General features: G+C 45.3%; 1 non-coding gene across 1 annotated transcript; it reads right to left on the minus strand.

The window, feature by feature from the left end:
* Window positions 1-14,891: 14,891 nt before the first annotated feature.
* Window positions 14,892-14,966, minus strand: Trnas-cga. The gene has a single exon. It is a non-coding gene; the product is annotated as a tRNA-Ser (tRNA).
* Window positions 14,967-15,174: the final 208 nt, after the last annotated feature.

The following is a 15,174-nucleotide window of genomic DNA, read 5'->3' on the forward strand; positions in this document are numbered from 1 at the left end:
GCACTATGGGACTTAACATCTATGGTCATCAGTCCCCTAGAACTTAGAACTACTTAAACCTAACTAACCTAAGGACATCACACAACACCCAGTCATCACGAGGCAAATAAAATCCCTGACCCCGCCGGGAATCGAACCTGGGAACCCGGGCGCGGGAAGAGAGAGCGCTATCGCACGACCACGAGCTGTGCCCGGCGAAGTATTGCTTAACCGTCGACTTGTTATGTAACTAATTTTGAAGGTATACAGAATTTTACTCAACATAAAACTCTGTAACTGAAGAATTAACAATATCTATCAGATAGCCTGAATGTATTACATAGCACGTAGATATGTAGAAGTCGTAAAATTCACAAACGGTGCACAAAAACAACTTCCTGTTTTACAACAGCAAAATCAGTGGTAAATGCTTACTGCGATTTTTAGTGCGCATTCCTTCAGTCATTGGACTGTATCACCGACCGGCAAACATCATTTTTCCCATGGTTCATGGGTAACTAGGTACAATACTCTCTTTTACCTGACGTACCAAGAAGAGAAACAGTAGCCATATTCCGCTTGTCTACTGAACTCGGCTGCTTAACCATCCACCTGCAAAAGATCTCCATGTTGCACTCTCTAGCAATTGATCTAAATGACAAGATTGGTTCGATCAAAATCAGATATTTGAAAGCGTGTACAAAATCAAGCGATTTTAATACAGAGTTAACAATGATGTTCTGGAAAGCGAGAAGGCGAAATACGGTAAGTCAAGTGCCAGTATATTAAAATAATAATGCTAATAATATTGGGGCGGAGAGAAATTAAGTTTTTGGAACTGAAGTCAAGATTTGATTTATTAGAGTTCGTTGGCTTGTGGATTCATGGAGATGTAGAGGTTCCAGAGCGAAAGTGCTCTCTCTCTCTCTCTCTCTCTCTCTATCTCTCTCTCTCTCTCTCTTTCGTCTCTTTCCAGGCTGTAGCGTGCTCTAGGTAAAACCTCATCGGAGTTTTTCTTTAGTCGCTCCCCGGAGACCTGTCGCATTGGTAGACCGCGTCTCTTTTGTTGGCCCTAATTAGCGCGCGCAGAGCTGAGCGCCATGCGCATGCGCGCCTCTTGCTCCGCTTAATGGAATCCAGTTCCGGCAGCCGCGAGGCAGAAAACAGCTACGCTCCTCTCGAAACTCCAGCTTCTAAGCAATACTGGCATCTATCGTACAGAAGAGGGGGGTTCGACTGCCGTAACTGTCAAGGAAATTTCCTTTGTGGAAAGACTAGCACTGCTTCTACCGAGCGTACTGATCATCACTAGAGAAGCACTTCAAGATTCAAGGGGAGTTGCCGCTCTGCGTTCAGGAAGCCTTTAATTTGGGCCTGGAATTTAGAAGTTGGATCAAAGTTTAGCTATTACAACTGAAAAATACCACAGTCTTTTGAAAACATTTTCGTACATGTTTACTACACAAAAAACTTTATGAACCTTGATTATTAAAGCATTACTCTTAGTAAGGCCCTCTGTAAATTCTAGACTCAGCCTTTCACACCCACTATACTTTTGAAAAAAGACATAGCCATAACCAGATTTACACCGCTTGATATCGTAAACCTCTATACCAACATCTCTGTAGAGGGTACCACAAATAAAAATAGAAATGATCTATGTAAACATACAAAAAAGTATTTCAGAGAGCTGTGAATTCATTGAGTTCCTTACATTAATACTGTCATACAATAACTTTAGTATTAATACAAACACAAAAATAGACTGGCAATGAACCGCTACCTTGCTGGGTAGGCTAGGCTAATATTTAAACAAACGACTGTTTTCGAAAAAGTAAGTCACATCAACAGCAAGTCCACTGTAAAAGCTGTGTGAATGACACAATTAATGTTTTTGATGGCAACAATGAAGAAATTGACATATTAGCTTCAAATATGAGAAGCATGCACGAAAATATTAACTCCACCATTGAACTGAGATCAATAACAGCATTAACTTCTTGGACTTAAAAATCTCCAACAGGGGTTTAACAGAAAACTAAAAGCCACCGATACGTGCATCAGTAGCTTACCTTGCCATCCATACCAGCACAATACCATTATGTTAAGTCCACAGTGGATCGCCTGACTACATAAAGGTCCACTGATGGACACTAGACGATTGGGAAACTGGCCTGGTCAGAAAAGTCCCGACGTCATTGGTAGAAACTGATGGTAGGATTTGAGTATGATGCAGACCCCACGAAGCCATGGACCCAAGTTGTCAACAAGGCACTGTGCAAACTGGCGGTGGCTCCATAATGGAGTGGGCTGTGTTTACATGGAGTGGACTGCATCCTGGTTACGTTAGGCTCCTTGGAGACCATTTGCAGCAGCTCATTGACGTCACGTTCCCAAATAACGATAGTATTCTTTTGGATGACAATACACAGTGTCACCGGACCAAAATTGTTTGCGATAGGTTTGAAGAACATTCTGGACATTCCAAAGAGAATGATTTGGCCACTCAGATCGCCCGACATGAAACCCATCGAACATTTACGGAACATAATCCAGTGGTCAGTTCGTGCACGAATTCCTGCAGTGGCAACACCTTCGCAATTATGGACAATATTTCTGCAGTGGACTTCCACTGATTTGTTGAGTCTATGCTACGTCGGGTTTCTGCATTACGCCAAGGGAAAGGAGGTCCATCACGATATTGGGACGTAACCCATCATTTTTATCACCTCAGTGTAAGCTTCTACACAAATATCAAACTTCAGCGCCGGCCGAAGTGGCCATGCGGTTCTAGGCGCTGCAGTCTGCAACCACGAGACCGCTACGGTCGCAGGTTCGAATCCTGCCTCGGGCATGGATGTGTGTGATGTCCTTAGGTTAGTTAGGTTTAACTAGTTCTAAGTTCTAGGGGACTAATGACCTCAGAAGTTGAGTCCCATAGTGCTCAGAGCCATCAAACTTCAGCAACTAGCTCTTCATAACTAAGGGAATAACAGTCCACACTCAAATTCACTGAAGATATGAACTTGTAAGATGTTAAGCCACCTCATGTTCGATTTCTTCTACTCAAACTCAGTGGCCGAAGTTGCTCCTCCTGCTACATAGAGCAAACTGGGAAGAGCTGCAAGATTAGGATCAAAGCGCATATAGATTACATACGCTTAAACAACATTTCAATATTCACGTTTGGAATACACATACACTATGTGATCAAAAGTATCCGGACACCTGGCTGAAAATACAAGTTCGTGGCTCTCTCCATCGGTAATGATACAATTCTGTATCGGTAATGCTAGAATTCTGTATGCTGTTGGCCCATCCTTAGCCTTGATGACAGTTTCCACTCTCGCAAGCATACGTTAAATCAGGTGCTGGAAGGTTTCTTGGGGAATGACAGCCCATTCTTCACAAAGTGCTGCACTGAGGAGAGGTATCGATGTCGGTCGGTGAGGCCTGACACGGAATCGGCTTTCCAAAACATCCCAAAGGCGTTCTATAGGATTCAGGTCAGCTTGCTCTTCAACAGTGGGTAGCAAGAAGGTGCTTAAAACATCAATGTAGGCCAGTGCTGTGATAGTGTCACGGAAAACAACAAGGGGTGCAAGCCCCCTCCATGAAAAACACGACCACACCATAACACCAAGGCCTCCGAATTTTACTGTGGGCACTACACACTCTGGCAGATGACGTTCACCGGGAAATCGCCTTACGCACACCCTGCCATCGGATCGCCACGTTGTGTAGCGTGATTCGTCATTCCACGCAACGTTTTCCCATTGTTCAATCGTCCAGTGTTTACGCTCCTTACACCGAGCGAGGCGTCCTTTGGCATCTACCGGCGTGGGTTATGAGCAGCCGCTCGGCCATGAAATCCAAGTTTTCTCACCTCCCGCCTATCATATCACTTGCAGTGGATCTTGATGCACTTTGTAATGCCCGTGTGATTGTCTGGATAGATGTCTGCCTATTACACATTACGACTCTCTTCAACTGTCGGCGGTCTCTGTCAGTCAACAGACGAGGTCGGCCTGTACGTTTTTGTGCTGTACGTGTCTCTTCACGATTTCCCTTCACTATCACATCGGAAGCAGTGAACCCAGGGATGTTTACGATTGTGGAAGTCTTGCATACAGACATATGACATAAGTGACACCCAATCACCTGACCACGTTCGAAGTCAGTGAGTTCCACGGAGTGCCCCATTCTGCTCTCTCAAGATTTTTAATGAGTACTGTGGTGGCTGATATGGAGTACCTGGCAGTAGGTGGCAGCACACTGCATCTAATAAGAAAAACGTATGTTTTTGGGAGTGTCCGGCTACTTTTGATCACATAGTGTTACTCTCAAGAGAAATTATGTAAAAACTATAGAACACCACATCCACAACAGACCGAGATAGGTTGCCTCATGAAACTACTAGAAAGATAGAAATATAGGTATATGCAAGCAAGTCACCACATCTCCTCAGTGGACAGACTGAGTTAGCCAATGCAGTCTTCTTACTAAATTTTGTTCACCCACTTACCAGTTCGAAAAATGAATACAAATTATCCCCTTTCACAATAACAACATGTAGACACTACCCCGGCATGAAATAACGAAATATGACAAACTGCCTAATCGTAGCATAATACGTTAAATCAGTTTAAACTTTCAACTACTTATAACATGTTGATATAATGCCCGATATCGTAATATTTATGGATGTACAGTGTTTCTTACTTTTTTTCTTTTTATACAAAATTTTTGCATAATATCTATTTCATTTATAACGAATTGTTTTCTTTGTTTCATTTTAAATATACATTCTACGTAATTTGCACGTAATGAAACAATTTATGCATTGAAAATTTTCTCCTGTCACATCAGTGCACATACTTTAACATCCCTGGGAGAGAAATTGTTTGGCACTGTTTTATATGTGATGTCGCCATATTTGTGTGTGTGTGTGTGTGTGTGTGTGTGAGAGAGAGAGAGAGAGAGAGAGAGAGAGAGAGAGAGGTGCTCCACACTAGATGCATACTTGTTTCACAAGCTCTCAACATTGCAACATAATGACGCAAGAATTGTGTCGTAAGCAACCTAAACCTAATCCATTTGTACCTTAGAGATTTGTTTACTTTTTTTTTTACTAAGCACAGCTACATTTAAATATTGCGTTTCTGACATCGGTTTTTTTTTCTTTTTTTTTTTTTTTTTTTTGCTGTAGGGCACTACCACCTAAAGAAATGATCCCCAGAAAGAGGCAAAAGCAGTCGAAAACTAATATAAACGCCAACATATCTAATGTAAATGTGAAGAGCCGAGTGAAGATGAACCTGAAAGTTCGAATTCAGTAACGGCGCTATGAATGGAACTATTAACAGTGGTTGGTTGTTGCTTCCCGCTTTGTAAGAATCAGTTTGCAGCCACGGTCTCAAAATGTCAGTTATCGAAACGCTAGCATTAACTTTCTTCTATTGCTGGGACGATGAGTACCAGAGAAAAATATGAAAGCTTAGTCTGCGTACGTCTCTCGCGACACATCAAATATGAAACACAACAGCGCTACTTCACCTTTATGAAGTATGCTGTCGACATTTGACTTGCCTGATTAATGTTAATGCAGAGATGACTGTATAACGAGAGATGTCAACGAAGAATTCTAAAAGTATAGTTTGATTAGGAACTGTGCATCTATTCTATTGTTCTATAATAAAGAAAATAAAACAAATCAATCTATAAAGTCTGAGGTGGTCTTACGAAAATTCTGCGAAAGAAATGGGGAAGCCATTAGACCTGAGGACGGCCGGGCTCTCCGCCTCGTCGTTCAGTTTCACTAACGCCTTTTTCTACGAAGAAAAATGATCAGTAGGCATACCTAGTGGACGGCGTCCAGATAACGTAGGCAGATGTGTCTTGTTGTTTTCCGTTTTGTGAACGCCTTTCATGTGGAACGAAATTCACCGCAAACCGACTGAACTGGGAGTAGCCAGCAAGCGGTGTTAGAGTGAGATCGTGTATTTGTGCGCTCTGCAAGACATTAAATATTTGAGCTAACATCGGCACAAATTGTGGAAGAAGGCAATAATTAGGACTTTGCATCAGTAAAACGTCTCTTGAAATTTGTGCCTTGGATCAAGACTTTTCAGAACAAAAAGTGTTGTTGCAGTAATTACACAGTCTTCCTTCTAGAATGGGTGTCAAAGGTAGACGTAATGGCGCCTTTGGTCTATGCTGTTAATAAGAGACGCGAAGAATCTGCAGAAGTACATTTTGTACCACATTCTCAAACACACTGCTTCTGACAAAGCAAAATACAGGCAATTTATTTCATTATTCGTGTATAGGAAAGCCAAAATAGGCTTAAATAGTGCTACAAAGAGCGTTTGGTTAAATGTATTGACAATTATAACCAATGTTAACATCTCATTTCAAGCACCTGTTGTTACTTTGATTAAATCCTATCTTAAAATTAATATTTACTGTTTGGAATAGGAACAACAGTAAATGCAATGTTTGTGTGGTCTACTGAAATAAGAAACTGTCGACACACAAACTGCGATCGCTTTCTTCCAGTATCTGCTTAAGTTTAATTTGTTTAAATTCAGTTATTAAAAGTCTCAAGATTAAAGAAAATTCTGTGTAATGAAAGTTGCTAACTTCATTTTGTCTTCGCAAACTTCGTAATCTAATGTTTCAAAAGCTACTTACTTAAGATCTGGTTGGTTTCATTCTAGTACGAAACATATGATTACATTTCTGGAATTATAACTTAATTTTCTGTCCAGAGTTGAATGAGTACTGCTTTCAAAATTCGTTTCTTCAGGGCGTGGCGACCTACGTTATTAAGTAGATTTATTGATTTTCAGCAGGAGATATCTCTATGTGAGTTAATATTTGTTGTTGGCCCAATGATCAATGCCGTCATTATGCTTTAATGGAAACATCAATTATCAGAATGATAAATTCAGGTAATAAGTGACTTGTATACTTTCGTTTAGGCTAGAACGACCTACTTGTTTGTCCACTAAACTCTCTGGGAGAAGTGTGATAGCCTGATTATTATTCAGACTGGTACAAACGGGGTTAATATTAGAGATTTCAGCGTACTTTAAAACAGTGCTCAAAGTCTTAATTTTATTAATTTTTTTGTCACTGTGAACCAGAAGATACGCGATCTGTTGTAAACGTTTTGATTGCGTTAAAGTTTGAAAACCCATGAGGTCAATATCGCACATTAAATCTTTTTCATGTGCGATTATGACTTCATTGATTTTCAATCCCCAACACAAATAAAAACGAACTTAATTGTATTGTTTCACTTGCGAATCTGAAGTTAAACGCTACGGAAGACAAAGTTGCACCCAGGTCAACATGCCCGATCAGCAACTCATAATAGACGAACGAACACTATATTTACGAATAGGAAAGAGGGTGTAGGGTCAATATAAATAAACACACAATCATCCTGTGTAAGAGACGAGAATGGTCGGTTTTATCTAGTTTATGAATGTCCAAAGTGAACAGATGACTGGATGTTACCTTTATCACGTAGCTGCGAGAGTTTGCAGTACTCTTAAACACACCCACATAACAGTTTAGATCTCCGAGGAGCAAGGTCAATTTTTGAATGTGTCAGTTCTTACAAAGTAGACCACGCAAGAGAATGCCCAAAGTGAATTACGTGCTTCTGACAAAGCTTATATGAGCTAACTCTCCTCAGCGTCTCATGAAGCTCGAGTCTGCGACACTGTGAAAGTGATTCATTAAGGTCTCCTTGCCATTTTGTACTTCTCGATAGGAGGTAGTTATATGATTTCGTGTTCTGCCTTCCTTTCATTTCCATAACATAACAGGGCGGTAGTACACTTTCTTAGTCATCACATTCATCCTCTCGGTACAGATATACTGCTGCCAATTAACAAACCAGAGGAAAGCAACAGTTAACAAGTTCACTTTTCGTACGAATACCATACGAAATATTCCTTGTCGACTGATAACGCTCATATCTTGTCTGTCCTGACTGATGTTGATTCCAGAAAGTTAGTAAATCCATATCTGGACCACCAGAACCACATTTAAGTGATTACGAACTAGTTACAAGACCCGTGTTTTAACCACTGCGCCATCACCCTCTGTCATCACCAGAACCGTTTCTATCATCGGCCTCTTTGGCATTCATTGTTGGATAACGGTATGCATTATAGTGATCAGCTTTACCGCATTCATCCCAAATATTTCTAATGTCATTTACTTCCCTTCCACTAACTCGTTATCTCTTACTTTTCGTATTTATTGGAATCAAGTAAAGAATTTTCTTGGTCCGCTATGGCCTGTTCATCTGGCTACATGTGCATTTCATTTTCATTGCAATTAGAAACGTAGCGGTCGGGTCGTAAGACGACCGCTACGAAAAGATGGGAACCCGGTATTCTGATTGTGAGAATGGCGTAGCTGCCCTCCCATGCGGGTAGTGATTAGTTCGATAGATGTGGAGGACTACAGGAACCCGTATGAGGTGAAGATGGTCGCAGCGAGGTGGTCAGAGTTCAGAAAAAATCGTTATACATCGAGCTAGAGCCGATACAGGTGGGCGCACTCGTCCGGTGGGCGCAGCCTGGGATCGATCAGTTGCATCCTCGTACTGGTGTAGCAGCGGAGGTCGTCCTTGAAAATCACACACTCAGCTTGGTGGCAGAGCGCTTACACAATGCTGAGTAGTCCCGACGCCGGCTACTGGGGACTAGTGTAGCATTCTTGCAAGCTGGAGCGACTGCGCTTAGCACAACCGGCGGTGCTAGCTGAAGACTTCACTGGATTTCATTGCCAGCTCATCAGCTCATCGGCGTCGAACCTCGGACGCCAAGGAGGGTGGCAGGCGACTGGCTGGAGCTGTCTGGTTGACTCGACACACGGGTCCACTGGACTATCACCGAGAACTCATTGCTGACCCCTTCGTGAACTCTTCGCCAAACTTCGCTGCTCTTCGCTGACTCCACGTACGCGTGGCCGTTTGATGACGACTGCTATCCAGCGGCTGCAGGGTGAGGGTGGGGGTTGATGCCTAGTGGCCATCTGGCGGCGATGGCATGTACTACCGACTGACGCTGACGTAAAGTGAGAAGCTGTCTGCAGCTCGCTGTATCGTCAACCACGTGTCTTCTGAAGTGTATCGCTGTGCTCCGAAATTCTCTCCAACAAGCATATCTCCATCGTTTGTTGAACATCCCTCTGTGTTTGCGTGCCTTTAGTATAGAAAGTCCTTAGTTCACTGCCACGAATGAAACTTAATTTACTCTATAAACTTCAATTGTCGCTCTGTCTCTATCACTACAAGAGTTTCTCTCACGGTATGTGTGACAACAGTACCAGCAGAAGACACAGTCGCTAACGTGCTGTGCCTTGCCCTGCCACAAGGGATGTGTATGCTATGAATGAAATGCAATGCATTGGAATGTATGAGTTGACAGGGGAGAAATCAATAAAGAGATCGCACGAAATTACGTCAGTGCAAACCATCCACTGAAGAGCACTTGCCCGCGAAAGGCAAAGGTCCCGAGTTCGAGTCTCGGTCCGGCACAAAGTTTCATATCAGCGCACACTCCACTGTAGAGTGAAAATTTCATTCTAGAAACATCCCCCAGGCTGTGGCTAAGCCATGTCTCCGCAATATCCTTTCTTCCAGGAGTGCTAGTTCTGCAAGGTTCGCAGGAGAGCTTCTGTGAAGTTTGGAAGGTAGGAGACGAGGTACTGGCGGAATTAAAGCTGTGAGGACGGGGCGTGAGTCGTGCTTGGGTAGCTCAGTCGGTAGAGCACTTGCCCGCGAAAGGCAAAGGTCCCGAGTTCGAGTCTCGGTCCGGCACACAGTTTTAATCTGCCAGGAAGTTTCATATCAGCGCACACTCCGCTGTAGAGTGAAAATTTCATTCTACATCCACTGAAGGTTTAAGTCAGGACTGGAGGCATAAGCGGATAACCCAAAAATGCAGGAGATTCGGGTTCGAGTTCCGATCTGTCACAGAATTTCAGTTTTCTCCATCAGTGCTGTGACAGGTTCGATGATGCCTGCAAGTTTCAGTTGTCACCACATATTCATCACGCCGCAGGCCCCGAAAGTAGTGCAGAGGACACGTCGTTGAAAACAGTGTAACTTCTGGTCAGCGCTGGAGGTGTGCTTTAGGCAGCCTAAGGCTTAATAATAACCCAAAAATTCTCGTACGAGACCTTCTTTGGCAATAATTTCCAACTGTCTATATACACTACCTGCTCAAAAGTATCCCCTGCACAACTGTGCAATGCGGTATTGAGCAATAAATATCACGAGGGGCACCCGCTAGTATAAAAGAACGCGAGAAGTATTGTGTTGTCAATAGAGAAGCAGTAACAGCAGAAGCGATCGGTCGGGAGAGTCAGCGTCTTCGAACGCAGACTTGTTGTTGGATATCATCCTTAAGGGACGTTTCAGCCCTTCTAATCCTGCTCAAGTCGACTGTTGGTGATGCGACAGTGGAGTGGAAACGCGAAGGAGCAATCACAGCTAAACCAAGACCGGCAGACCGTATGTATCGACGAACAGGGACCGTCGAGCACTGCGGAGGTTGGTTGTAAAAAATCGCATGGGAACAAGAGAAGGAATAACTGGCGAGTTCCAAAGTGCAACCCAGCACGATGACTGTGCGTTGTGAGTTGAGAAGAATGGGTACCATCGTTGAGGAGATCCTCATAAGCTACACAGTTCTGCTGTCCGCGCTAAGCGACGGTTGTCGTGGTGTAAAGACGACACTACTGGACAGTGGATGATTGGAAACCTGCGATTTGGAGTGATGAATCACATGACACCCTGTGACAATCCTGCGCCAAATTTTGGGTTTGGCAAGTGCCTGAGGAACGTTACCATCCATCATGTGTAGTGCCAAAAGTACGCTGGAAGTGGCTTTATGGTATGAAGATGTTTTTTGTGGTTAGGATGTCGTTCCCTTCTTGCAATGAACAAAACGCTGAAGGGATGGACGTGAACACGCTTTACAGCACCGTGCACTGCGTACAGTAGAACAACAACACCGGGAAGCTGATTGTTTATATCAGCATGAGAATGTACCCTGTCATAGAGCAGCATCTGTTGCTGCTGGACAGCAAGATGCCTGAGATGGATTGACTTGCCCATAGTCCCAATCTAAATCCAATGGAACCCTTTTGAGATAAGTTTGAACGTCGACTCTGCTCCAGACCCCAGCGACCAATATCTCTGCCTTCTCTGGTTTTCGCTATTGAGGAAGAATGGATGTACATCCACAGATAGACTCCTCACTGAAACTGACCCCAATGGAGTCCAACACGTCATACAAGCGAAGGGTGGACACAGCCTATGCTCGCATTGGTGTCCACTAATAAGTGTACAGATACTTTGATCGGGTACCCTCCTGTCAAGGCACCCAGTGACTTCTTCCACTTTCCTCGCATGAAGAAACCATTGTGTAACAGGCATTCCCGTAACGAGGATCAGGTGATTCTCGAACGTTTCCTGAACAGGCAAAATGCAGACTTCTAGAAGTAAAGTCTGCACTAAATTAGCCACCGCTTTAAAAGTTCAAATCGAAGGAATAACACCGCAGTCACCCCAAGACTCCTGGGCACTGCTTGCCTTTTTCGAGGTAATAATTAACGTATTATGAGTGCTCTCAGGGGAAAAAATGAGTCGTCTCTGGAAGCGTGCTAATGCAGCCTACCGGTCAAAGCGACTGTTCACAACAAGCAAGCAAGTCGGAAATTCGGAATCGAGTATTGGCACGGCAGAAATTTCCAATTATCACTGCGCATTCAAGGATCGTATTTTCGCGTAGAACGGAATATTTCAGGAAAAAATAAACATCTTCCTGCAGGGAGAAACATTGGCAGGTCACCAGCCGAGATACACTGTGGAAATATAGGGGAGGCAGACCCTAGTGCAGCAAGAGGCCGCAGCAAAACCTGTAAGCTGTGCTGCTGCCGGCTTCAGCAGGCCGCCGCACTGCTCCACAAATATTTGCCCTGCGCCAAAATACGGACGTTCTTCTCTCGGCTGAACGGAGCCTCAGAGGGCAAACGCTGTGGCCAGTGAGCTGTGCGCCTCTCGGCAAAACTTGACAGGTCCCCGCGGTCAAGGTGGCCCACTTTGCTTGCACACCGTAAACGAAAAGAGGGCAGCAACCCGTATGTTGGGAGACCAACACATCGACAAGCCGCGTTATACACGGGCAGCTGCCGATGCAGCAAGAAGCGCAGGGCATTATTTCACGTCGTGAGCAAAGTCGCTAACACGCGTTACCTCGGCCTGATTTCTTGTGCAAAGTCGACTGATCGATCCAGTACCGCCTGAGACTCACTCTTATTTCTTCATGTCGTTACGTAACTTTCCAGAAAGTTACTTCTAAGAGCTCGCGAGACCAGGTTGCGGCGGATATAGCTTGTAGTACCAGCGACGCAAAAGCGCTCTCTCTCTCTCTCTCTCTCTCTCTCTCTCACTCTCTCTTTCTCTCTGGGCGTGTGTGCAATCCTGAGGTAGCTTTGCAGCAGTACATCCACTGTTCCGCCTGTCTTTTTCTTCATTTCTTCGTACATAGCTCACCTTGCATCACTCACAGACTGCTGTTTCTACGACGCCTTTGGTCGTCTCAAGCGATTTCTTCCCTCAATAGCTACTGTTGCTACTGTCCAAATCTTTTTGACATGTATAACACAGGACTTATGAGCTTTCCTCTTCTTGTATGGATGTGCTTCTCAGGACCTATTCATTGATAACTGTAATGGGCGCTCAGAAAGCTTCCGTCTAAGGGCGTTGCTGTGGCGTACACGCAATCAAGCATGACCCTGACGCGGGTATATAAACACCGACATTTGGGCAAAGGAAACTTCTTTGTCGCAACTTATATCTCCCAATCTGTACCTCGACATCCTTTTGCATTACCAAATCCTTTTACATATACACTCCTGGAAATGGAAAAAAGAACACATTGACCCCGGTGTGTCAGACCCACCATACTTGCTCCGGACACTGCGAGAGGGATGTACAAGCAATGATCACACGCACGGCACAGCGGACACACCAGGAACCGCGGTGTTGGCCGTCGAATGGCGCTAGCTCCGCAGCATTTGTGCACCGCCGCCGTCAGTGTCAGCCAGTTTGCCGTGGCATACGGAGCTCCATCGCAGTCTTTAACACTGGTAGCATGCCGCGACAGCGTGGACGTGAACCGTATGTGCAGTTGACGGACTTTGAGCGAGGGCGTATAGTGGGCATGCGGGAGGCCGGGTGGACGTACCGCCGAATTGCTCAACACGTGGGGCGTGAGGTCTCCACAGTACATCGATGTTGTCGCCAGTGGTCGGCGGAAGGTGCACGTGCCCGTCGACCTGGGACCGGACCGCAGCGACGCACGGATGCACGCCAAGACCGTAGGATCCTACGCAGTGCCGTAGGGGACCGCACCGCCACTTCACAGCAAATTAGGGACACTGTTGCTCCTGGGGTATCGGCGAGGACCATTCGCAACCGTCTCCATGAAGCTGGGCTACGGTCCCGCACACCGTTAGGCCGTCTTCCGCTCACGCCCCAACATCGTGCAGCCCGCCTCCAGTGGTGTCGCGACAGGCGTGAATGGAGGGACGAATGGAGACGTGTCGTCTTCAGCGATGAGAGTCGCTTCTGCCTTGGTGCCAATGATGGTCGTATGCGTGTTTGGCGCCGTGCAGCTGAGCGCCACAATCAGGACTGCATACGACCGAGGCACACAGGGCCAACACCCGGCATCATGGTGTGGGGAGCGATCTGCTACACTGGCCGTACACCACTGGTGATCGTCGAGGGGGCACTGAATAGTGCACGGTACATCCAAACCGTCATCGAACCCATCGTTCTACCATTCCTAGACCGGCAAGGGAACTTGCTGTTCCAACAGGACAATGCACGTCCGCATGTATCCCGTGCCACCCAACGTGCTCTAGAAGGTGTAAGTCAACTACCCTGGCCAGCAAGATCTCCGGATCTGTCCCCCATTGAGCATGTTTGGGACTGGATGAAGCGTCGTCTCACGCGGTCTGCACGTCCAGCACGAACGCAGGTCCAACTGAGGCGCCAGGTGGAAATGGCATGGAAAGCCGTTCCACAGGACTACATCCAGCATCTCTAGGATCGTCTCCATGGGAGAATAGCAGCCTGCATTGCTGCGAAAGGTGGATATACACTGTACTAGTGCCGACATTGTGCATGCTCTGTTGCCTGTGTCTATGTGCCTGTGGTTCTGTCAGTGTGATCATGTAATGTATCTGACCCCAGGAAAGTGTCAATAAAGTTTCCCCTTCCTGGGACAACGAATTCACGGTGTTCTTATTTCAATTTCCAGGAGTGTATTACCTTCCATTTCTTTCAGAATAGCTTTCGTGTCGTCTACAAAAAGAGAATTTTTTAAATCATCGGTCACACTTAAGTGCAGATCATGGAGACATAGCGAGAAAAGCAGCTGACCCAAAATTCTATTCTGTGGCACCCTCCACTTTATATGACCGCAGATTCAAACCTCTTCCCCGCTTGCTCACGTAGCAGGACAACCTTCTGCTACCTACTTTCCAGATATGAAGTGATAAATTGTTGAGCTTTTTTCCTGACCCTATGATGCTTCCACTTGGGCAAAAATATTGCATGGTTGACACTACGAACGATTTTGTTAAATAGTTCCCTAGAGTAGACACCTACTATGCGTATTTACAAGGCAGAATTACTCATCGTATTGTCAGGCTACTAGTGAGCTAACGTGCGCTGTCAAGGTGTTACGCAACGCTCGTCCCTGTGTTAGTGTCTAGTTATGAATTAAAGGAGAACCTTTCATCCAGAATGAGATTTTCACTCTGCAGGGGAGTGTGCGCTGATATGAAACTTCCTGGCAGATTAAAACTGTGTGCCCGACCGAGACTCGAACTCGGGACCTTTGCCTTTCGGGGGCAAGTGCTCTACCAACTGAGCTACCGAAGCACGACTCACGCCCGGTGCTCACAGCTTTACTTCTGCCAGTACCTCGTCTCCTACCTTCCAAACTTTACAGAAGCTCTCCTGCGAACCTTGCAGAACTAGCACTCCTGAAAGAAAGGATATTGCGGAGACATGGCTTAGCCACAGCCTGGGGGATGTTTCCAGAATGAGATTTTCACTCTGCAGCGGAGTGTGCGCTGATATGAAACTTC

This window comes from Schistocerca piceifrons, chromosome 4 (assembly GCF_021461385.2).
Source record: "Schistocerca piceifrons isolate TAMUIC-IGC-003096 chromosome 4, iqSchPice1.1, whole genome shotgun sequence".
NCBI lineage: Eukaryota > Metazoa > Arthropoda > Insecta > Orthoptera > Acrididae > Schistocerca > Schistocerca piceifrons.